Here is a 9824-nt window from a genome sequence, read left to right as displayed (position 1 = left end):
ATAGTAACAGTGAGTGCAGGTAGCATTATTACTGCTGCTAAAACACAACCGTAAGTCGTCACAGTTAAATAGGGGACAGTGTGTTCCTACCCCAAATGAACAAGGGTGCAGATTTTCAAAGGTACTTAAGGCAGCTAATTTTCATTAGATCTGGTGGATGCCAGCGATCTAGATAATTTCAGATATTCAGCCATGACACTGTAAGAAAACACATTACTCTTATTACAACCTGAGCCCCTAAAAGTCCATCAAACAGACCAATTTACTGTAAGCATGTGAGCAGCTACACCTAGAATACTTTCAAACCCACAATGAGCATGTTGGCCAGTACCTAAAGAAAGATAGTGCAAGAAAATAAAATGGGAAGACAACAAACCTAAGGACAAAGGACGTGTTGGACGTGTATGTGATGTTCAAGAATACATTTTAATAATAAAAACAGCTGTTTTCTTTTTTAGTGTGTTAACAAGTCTGCCAAATTAATCTCACTACTGTGATGGTAAGAAACTTCATTTTTAAATTTCAAGACTAAATCAAGAAGCAATGTCAACACTTCTGCGATTGCAATGTGCTAAACAACATGCAGGGTGAATTGCTCTAGAGGGCTCTTACCCCAGTCACCAGTTGGAGAACTGAATTTCAGTTCTTCTGGTTGTCTGATTTCTAAGTGCCAAGAGTTGAGGAGAGTAACTCCACCCTTTAGCCTTATATTAGCAATGGCTCTCAAACGAGTTCCTCAATACTACTGAAAGTCAGCCTTTTCCTTTGTGCATCAGGTCTGGATGCAAGATTCAAATTATTAGCACGGTTACTATAGAACTGCTGGGAATCTTTTTGAAATAGAAAATAAGCCTTTTGGTTTAGTTTTCTATCTACCTGATGATTTCCTCTCATTTTAAAAGGATGCTGCTTTTGGTGGGATTTATTACATTTTCAGATATATGCCAGAAATATCTAGAATGATCAGACAGGTCTCTTTCTGTTACTGTTGATTTCCAAACTTAAGAAATAATAACTTATAAACAAATGCAAAGCTAATTACTGCCAGACCATTAAATGTTATATCATCATTTTATGAACATTAATGACAATTAAAAAAATGTTGAGGTTCAAGCCACCTAGGCAAACTCTAGCAACAGTTCTGTTACCTAATTAAACCTTGATTACCTAAAAAGTCAGCCAGCCAACATGTCTATATGTGGATGAAGTTATTCATTTTCTGCAGAACCTGCACCATGTAATACAAGGGTATGAGTTTAGAAGCTACTTCAGAGACACTGAAAGAAGATGCACAGGAAATGTTTTCTTTCCATTATTGAAGTATTGTTTAAAAATCATGGGAACAAAAGATGTACTGCAGTGAAGCTGATGTGCTACTAACGTAAGGTCTACATCAGGGGTAACCACTCCTACATTTATACAGTCTTAAAATTACATTTGGCCCTTTGAAGGCAACGCAAGGCTGCTGTGGCCCCTGGCAAAAAGGAGTTTGACACCCTTCATTTATGTGGCAGAGCATTAAATGATGCATTCTGATAATCGAGTTCACCTGAACTCAGTTCAGAATAAATTATAGACATTTTCTTTCTCCTCTTTTGAGAAACACTGTACAATTTTTTTCTCTCTCTAAATACATACTTCTATATCAGTATAGGTATATTCAGTGAAAAAAAAAAACAAACTATACTAGGACAAACAACATTATATCTATATACAAGTGGTGTCAGAAATGCACGTGTGCACTAGATCCAAGGAGCACTACTTAAGAAAAATGTATGTAAAAACCTACAAAAAAAAGAAGCAGTTGATCCCACTAAGCTGATGGCTGTATTTGAACTCTTTCTGGAGTTCATTGTCGCTTTTCCTAATCTTCGAAAATTTCCACAGGAGCTCCATGGTGAAGGCACCAGAGCTGGGCAAGAAGGCTGCTGCAGTTTTTGTTTTAATGAATGGGTTTCCAATTCTTAAAGCAAGATAGCAATCAGATATTTAAATAACAATAGGATGCTCTATTTGTTTTCAGGAACAGGGTAAAGATGGTAATTATATGAAGCAAGTCTTACTCTTTCAAGGTTACTCTTCCCTATTCTATCTGTCTACTTTTCCTCTCCAACTAAATGTAGACTAGAAGCACATAGAGAATAATAAATTATGGATAACAACTTTAATTCATAAACCTCATAACAGAGAACCCTCAGTGATCTGCACTTATTCTCCTATGCACCAGCAAATAAGCTATAAATCTTCTGAATGTTGTTACTAATATCCCTATCTTTTCCAGTAATTACAAGCAATATCTCAGAAAAATAGTTGCCTTATTCACTCCCAAAGTATTGTGGAACAGTTTGATAACCATGGATTTAGCATTAGTGAGGAGTTCAAATAAAGTTTCAGTCTCAATAGAAAATTGAGATTTTAGTCAGTTACTAGGACATATATGAGTTCTTTGCTTTGCTTACATTTATTTGGCTATTTTTTTCCCCAAATAGAAGGTGATCACATAGGAAAATCAGGGGTAAAAATGAAACTAGAAATGTTACCAAAATGAATACTGGATAAAATTATTTGCATCTTAATTAACCCATAATCTTGTTTAAAATAAATTTTACTTGGTTAAAAAACAGGTAAATACAGCCATTACTTGTAGAGTACCGGAGGCATGCTAAGTAATCCATGCAACAAAAAACTTCCACAAGAACTGTGGCCTGCTGAGAGTACTGGCAAAAGGTCAGCATTAATTTATACAAAAATAATGGTGCTTTTCGACAGGCAGGAAAGTTTTTATATAGATAAATTAATTCCAAGTAAAAATTTCAATTTCATATTAAACTCTACCACAATCTGTTCATTAAGATCAGATTTCATATGCTGCACAAGAGTGTTAAGACTAAGTTTGCCCCTTGAACATGCCATTGGAGTAAATTTGAATAACCAAAATAAATCAGCCCTGGCAGCAGTTATGCAAAGATTACCTTCCTAGGCAAAGTTTTATGTTAAATGATATTTTTTTTCTCAAACTTATTATACTAAAATAGTTCTAAAGCTAATAATAAAAAAGATCAAAACCAGTTGACAGGCATACAACGTACCTCTGCAATTCTTTCTCACTATCGTGTTTTTATATTCAGCCTCCTACCAGCTGTAACCAAATCATTTTTCCAACTTGTTAAAGTTGGTTTAGCTCTGAAGTTAATGTATTGTTGATCAGAAGGGCAAGGAATTTCAAAAATTAGTTCCAATTTACTCTTTCCCTTATACACACATATACATTCATGTGTAGCCACTGCTGCTCCGTTCCATGTGTTCAAACAGTAGGAGTCATCAGTAACAGCAGATGCTCTGCATGAGGAAGATGGTATTCTTCTGAAAAACCAAGACCTGGTTCCTACAGACCTTCTTCTGTGAACAGCCTCAACGCTCTGAATCACACCAAGAGTCATGTGTTTCCATCCACCTTTTCCCATGAATGTTCAACAAGGATGATTGTACTGCCCATCTTCTGATCAGGACTCAGTACCTTGGGATGAAAAGGTCAGAACACATGCAAGTAATTATAATGACTATCGCATTAACGATAATAATCACCCAACAAATACCCGAACAAGAAAAGTACCTCTGTCCCTCATGGTTTCCAGATAGCCTTTGCTATTTCCAGTTTGTTTACAGGTTAATAGCATGTGCTAGAGATTGCATATGCAAGATCTCAGAGATGTTTTTTTCAAAATACAAAAATCCAAATCACCTAATCACAGGTTATTTCATTACATACAGATAAAAATCACATTTAACTAATACTATCTAAAACTTCATGTTTCAGCAGGACTTATCTTCAGTAATGTCTTTGAACAAATACCTTGAGAGGGCAATCTGCTGTCACAGGAGGATAATGCACCCATTATGAAGACCTTGTGCCAATATATTAGCTCTCCTTCTGTCATCTCTGGCTCAGTCTTCCCCCTGCTCTTCATTCTGGTCCTTGTGGTTGGCAGCTATTGAAACAACAAAGACCACAGTATATGACTTGAATGCAAAGGAAATAAATCAGCATGCTGCCTACCTCCTAATAATATTGTTTTCCAGATTATCCAGGGTTTCTGGAAAGGCTCCACATACACTTTGGGAAGGGCATGAAAGATTCAATACTAGAGAGAAGCTGGATTTAAAAATTCTCAAATTCGGACTTCTTGAGGTTTCTTGAAGAAGTCAAGTGGCCCACTTCAAGAGTTTCTCTCAAGAACAGATTATTCTCAAGCAACATTCAGAGGAAGAAATATATGGTAAAGATTACAGGGCAGTATTAACATATATTGGACATTGTGGGTGTTCCTGAGTCTTTTACAGACCTACTTGCCAATTTAGGGAATCACACTGCATGACCTGCCTCAGTTTCCCAATTTGAAAAGTGTGACTAGTGATACTGACATCCTTTCTTAAAGTGCTGTTGAAACTGTGTATGATGAGCTCTTCATAGAAGCTGTGCCTAAGTATTATTATTATCTCTTTTTTTTTTTTTTTTTTTTTTTTAATTTGAGAGGCACTTAGATTTGAGTGAGATAGATGTCATCTCCGGGACCCTCTTAAGACCTCAGAATTTGATTCATACAATATAAGAATTACATGGCTGCGCCATCCTCCATGCCATCAGGTAGCATTTGAAAAACGCAACATTAATTCAGAATGAGCTCAATTAGAGACTCAAATCCTTTTGGTTGCCTTCTTAGAGGATTTTGCTTTTCAAGGGGTTCATTCTCCTCCAAAGTGATATGATTGGCAAAAAAGAGCCCACAAAGCATGCAAAGATTAGATGCAGTGGTTCAAAAGAAAGTGGAAACCTTTCTGCTTAACAGCAGCATTCACTTCAGTAATCTACTACTGCATTTATGCCTCTCTAAAACCTCACCCCAATTCACAGAAAACTGAAATTTTGTACACTGCTGCCCTGTTTCATTCAAGCAAATTCTAATTTCCTTCCCCATCTAACCCATGAAAGGACTGTTATTACATTCTTTTCCCAGTTCCAACTGATTTTTCGTCTGTTTTGACCCTTTATTCATGTGAGAAAACAATAATGCTTGAAGAGCAGGGGAGTGAATGTGTGTAAGATGCAGAAGTGTGATTAATGCATCCATTCTCTGATATGTCTTTGTTTGTTTAAATAGATTTTACAATTGTGTTACAAAGAACAGTGAGCAAAAGTTTAGATTGAGGATCAGATGGACCTTCACCATGCATCTTATACTTGTAAACATCCTTATCCTTGTACCAAGTGCATCTTAATATCTTGGACTACATATGGAACATACAATTTTGCTGGTGAAGATTTGGCATGAATGCTATTCTGTGTATGTTGTTATCTATTAATAAAGCTATAACAAGCCTGTTTACTTGTAGTGACTGTATAGCACCTTCAGTACAGAGTGAATCAAAAAGTCCAGAACAGAAAAGAAAATCAAACAACGGGCTAGAAGTAATTCTGGAAGGAACAAGATTTATTGTGGGTGAGCCCTGGAAGGCAGCTCAGGCCCCAGCAGCGTCTCACTCATTCCTCCTAGCAGGGTAGGGGAGAGAACTGGAAGGGTAAAATTGCAAAAACTAGTGGGTTGAGATAAAGAGAGTTTAATAGGTAAAGCAAAAGCTGTGCTCGCAAGTGAAACAAAACAAGGGATTCATTCACTCCTTCCCATGGCAGGCAGGTGTTTGGCCAGCTCCAGGAAAACCAGGCTCCGTCACATGTAACGGTGACTTGGGAAGACAAATGCCATAATTCTGAACGTCCCCCACTTCCTCCTTCTTCCTCAGCTTTTATTGCTGACCATGACTCCATCTGGTATGGAATATTCCTTCAGTCAGTTGGGGTCAGTTGTCTCAGTTGTGCCCCCTCCCAACTTCTTCTGCGCCCCCAGCCTACTTGCTGGCAGGGCAGCCTGAAAAGCAGAAAAGACCCTGACACTGTGTGAGCACTGCTCAACAATAACAAGAACCATCCCTGTGCTGTTCACACCATTTTTGTCACAACTCCAAAACACAGTACCATAGGAGCTACTATGAAGAAAATTAACTCTATTCCAGCCCAAACCAGTACAAGACAAGAGGTGAATTTCCAGGTAACAGGAGAATCCCATGCTGCTGAGTTCAGCGTCCAGTGAGTAGGTGACTTATGGTGGAAATGAAAACCTGAGTTAAGGGTTTCCTGATCATGGTGAGCGCCAGAGGATGGTGCACAGAAAAGAGTGGCGAGAAGAACTGATTGGCAGGTTGAAGTTTGCTGTGGGCAAGCAGACATGTAGAAACCTGCCTGTGGGCTAAGACAAATGACTTGAAGTGCAGGAGGAACCAAGAAATAGGGATATGTATGGACTGGGAGTGGCAGAGAACAGCAACAGAAGTAATGGGATGCAGGAGGAACATCTTGTCAATATGAGACACGGAAGACTGTTTGATAATGGGAGAGCAGGGTGAGCAGTAAGTCTGAAAATAAATCTGAACTCTGTGTAGCAGAATCAAGGAAATAAATTGCCCTCTGAAAAGCATCATGGACTAAAAACGTTAGTTCAAATGCAAGCCAGAAAAGCAGATAGATCTTGATAAGTCTGCCCTTAGCAAAGCAGGTAGACTCCCTTCCTTGTTACTAACTGCAATTTTTCAGAACACTAGCGCAAGGAGAGTTTGAACCCTTTTGACTGCCATCTGTAGCAAAGAACCATTTCACACATACTGACAGAATGTGAACCTAACCTTGAATCCACTATGTACCACCTCTTGCAGAGCCTGATCCTGAGGCTGATAACAACTGTCTTTCAATCTTTAAGTTGCAGAGCACTACTAAATAGAATTGGCAAAATATGTTTAATAGCTATAGAATCATAGGACAGTTTGGGCTGGAAGAGACCTTCAAAGGTCATCTAGTCCAACCCCACTGCAATGAGCAGGGACATCTTCATCTAGATCAGGTTGCTCAGAGCCCTGTCCAGCCTGGCCTGCAATGTCTCCAGGGATGGGGCATCCACCACCTCTCTGGGCAACCTGGGCCAGTGTTTCACCACCCTCAGTGTAAAAAATTTCTTCTTTATAGTGGCCTGAATCTCCCGTCCTTTAGTTACCCCTTGTCCTTCAGTCCTCCTTTAGTCATCCCTTGTAGCTATAGGCCCTGCTAAAACATCTGCCCCCATCTTATAGGCCCCTTTTAAGTTTTGCACCCTTACCAGAAACTTTCAGCACTTTGTATGAAAAAAGTCCCTGCAGTATTGTTTCTACAATTGCAATGATTATTTTAGCCACTGCAAAACCGTGGGGTGACTACCCCAGTTACCCTCCCCAGTAAGAATGCACTAGCCATTGGTATTATCTTCTAGGATATAACTCAATACTAGTCCCTAATCTAACCACCTGCACTTACATCTTCTGCCAATATACTCAGTGTTATAATTCTTCTTCCCAAAGACATCTTCACAGTTTCTTAAAGATAATGAAAAGGTCATTTTTACGAAAATACATTTCCTACTTTGATTTCTGCAAATCAAAACTTTCTTCTTCAAGTTTGATTTGATTTTTTTGTACAATTGTTTTTGGCTTAAATGCAAAAATGTCATGTGCAGAATACTGTAACCTATTAAACTGAAGCAGGATGATATATTATTGAATATTTTTCTAATGTGGATCGCTTTCATTTAATACTGGAATATTTGCTATAGTAGATTGGCAGTGTCTTAAAAATCTTTCTAGATGAATCCTACCATTTTCTTCATTTTTAAGGATGAACTGTTCTGCAAATTTTTATATAATATCTTCCCTGCAATTTTTGACATATGCAAAAATGAAGACTTCAGGGGCATTTAAGTTTAAAAATATCATTCTCCAGAGAACCATGCCAATCTCACAATGCCTCATTGACCCATTTGTAAAACAAGAATAACATTTTTCTTCTTTCTTAAACTACCCTTTGCTCATCCTGTCTACTTCATGTCTAAGCTCCCTGTAGCAGGAGCTCTTCCTTACTCCAGCAGAACAAAGCTATTTAAAAGGAGTCCAATCACTTCAGACCCTTTTGTTCTAATGCAATGTACATATGATATAAAAACAATTATTCCTACATGTCTAATTTTCACACCCCACTTCCTATCCCTCCTCACCTTCAAATATGTTGGCATATTTCTATTGATTTGACAACAAAAACCTGTTTTCAGCATTTGTAGTCATCATATCCTCCTTCTCAAGAGCTATTAATAATTTTACCTTCTAAGGAACCAGCACTGTGTTTATAAGGTGGATATTCCAATACTCTTTGCCAAAGTTGTGCCGCAATCAAAACAGTCTGGTCTTAAAAGCCTTTCGATCTTCAAGAATTTAAAAAATAATTTACTAACCTAGCCTTGGCACAGTAGCCAGTTAAAGGACAGAAGATCAAATATATTTTTTCAAGGATTTGACAACAACATGAATCTAAGGAACACGCGATCGACGGACGGCCTTTTTGTCCCTTGAGGAATGCCTGTTCCTACCGTATGTAACCGTCAGACTAGAAAGAAGTAACTCCATTCATTTACTTAGGAATTGCTCTTTCTAATGTGCAAGTGCTGATGTAGCACAATCAGGGGCAGAAACACTGCAACAAAGGTTGCAAGGAAAGAAATTGCAATGCTGGAACGTAGTCAGTGGATTCATTTTAATGGTTCTGCATATGGATAGATAAAAAAAGCACCATTGATTTCCTGCTGACCTTCCCCTCCAAGTTAATGAATGAAGGCTACTCATGTTAAAAGGCACACAGCATGAAAAGGTCTGCCACTATCATCAAGACTGTAAGGAAAAACTGATAAGCAGGGTTTGAGGCAATACCTGTCACATAACGAAACTGTGCAGGTTTGGGATGTACAGAATCCAGTGTGCTAGTACTGCAGACCAGTGTGAATCTGGTACTATCTCTTTATTTTAAGTCCCCCTTTTCAATTCTTTTCTTGTTACATCACTCAGAGAAGCAGTACTTTGAAGGAGCTGAACCCTGGAGTGTGGTACAGCAAATATACCTGCACTACTCAGCAGTAACTCATCAGTCTTCAATGCCTGATCCAGGCTCTTTGGTTCACCCACAACTAAAAGGGGAGAAAATTGCTTCTGAAAAAGGGGTAAGAAATTTCTTTTGGTTCAAGTCAGTCTTGAGTAGGAACGAAAAGCTCCAGGCTGACTGCTGTCCTGTCCATCTTCCACACAGAGACCTACAGGCTGCTCCAAATTTACTGTTTTTTTCAGCCACAAGCAGACCTGAAACCACTTGGCCTTCACTTAGGTGGATTAAATGCAGGTTCAGACCAGCCAAGGATTTGCTCCAAGTCACCTAGTTTTCCATCATTATAAATTTATATTCTGTCAAGAAACTCACTTGTATCAGCTATACAACTTGTAACACAAGATGCTGAAACACATTCAGACTAAGTGGCAATAAGTAGCCCTCAAAAAAAAATTACTTTTCTAAGTTTACCTTTCTTTACTCTTTTGTTCCCTTTCTCCTCCTTTCCATTTCAGATTTTTACTCTTTGATCTTGCTCCTGTTATCACTAAGTCCTTGTGTACTTTCTTATTTATCATAGCTAAGAATTATGTGGAGATGAGACTTGACTATCAGCCTTGCTTCTGATCTTTAAATTCATTTTGATCACCTTTCTCTACCTAACACAAGTATAAACAGAGAGTGTTTTTGGTTTTGGGATTGAGGATGGAAACTCAGGAACTCTGAATTTTGTCCTCATCACCATACCCACAGATCTGGGTAAATCTGTTCATCTCTCCTGAGTTCAGTATCTTCTCTAGTATCACAGGCTGCCAAGCAC

The sequence above is a fragment of the Patagioenas fasciata genome, chromosome 1, assembly GCF_037038585.1.
Source record: "Patagioenas fasciata isolate bPatFas1 chromosome 1, bPatFas1.hap1, whole genome shotgun sequence".
In the NCBI taxonomy this organism is placed as follows: Eukaryota; Metazoa; Chordata; class Aves; order Columbiformes; family Columbidae; genus Patagioenas; species Patagioenas fasciata.
Note: the sequence above shows the minus strand (reverse complement) of the source record.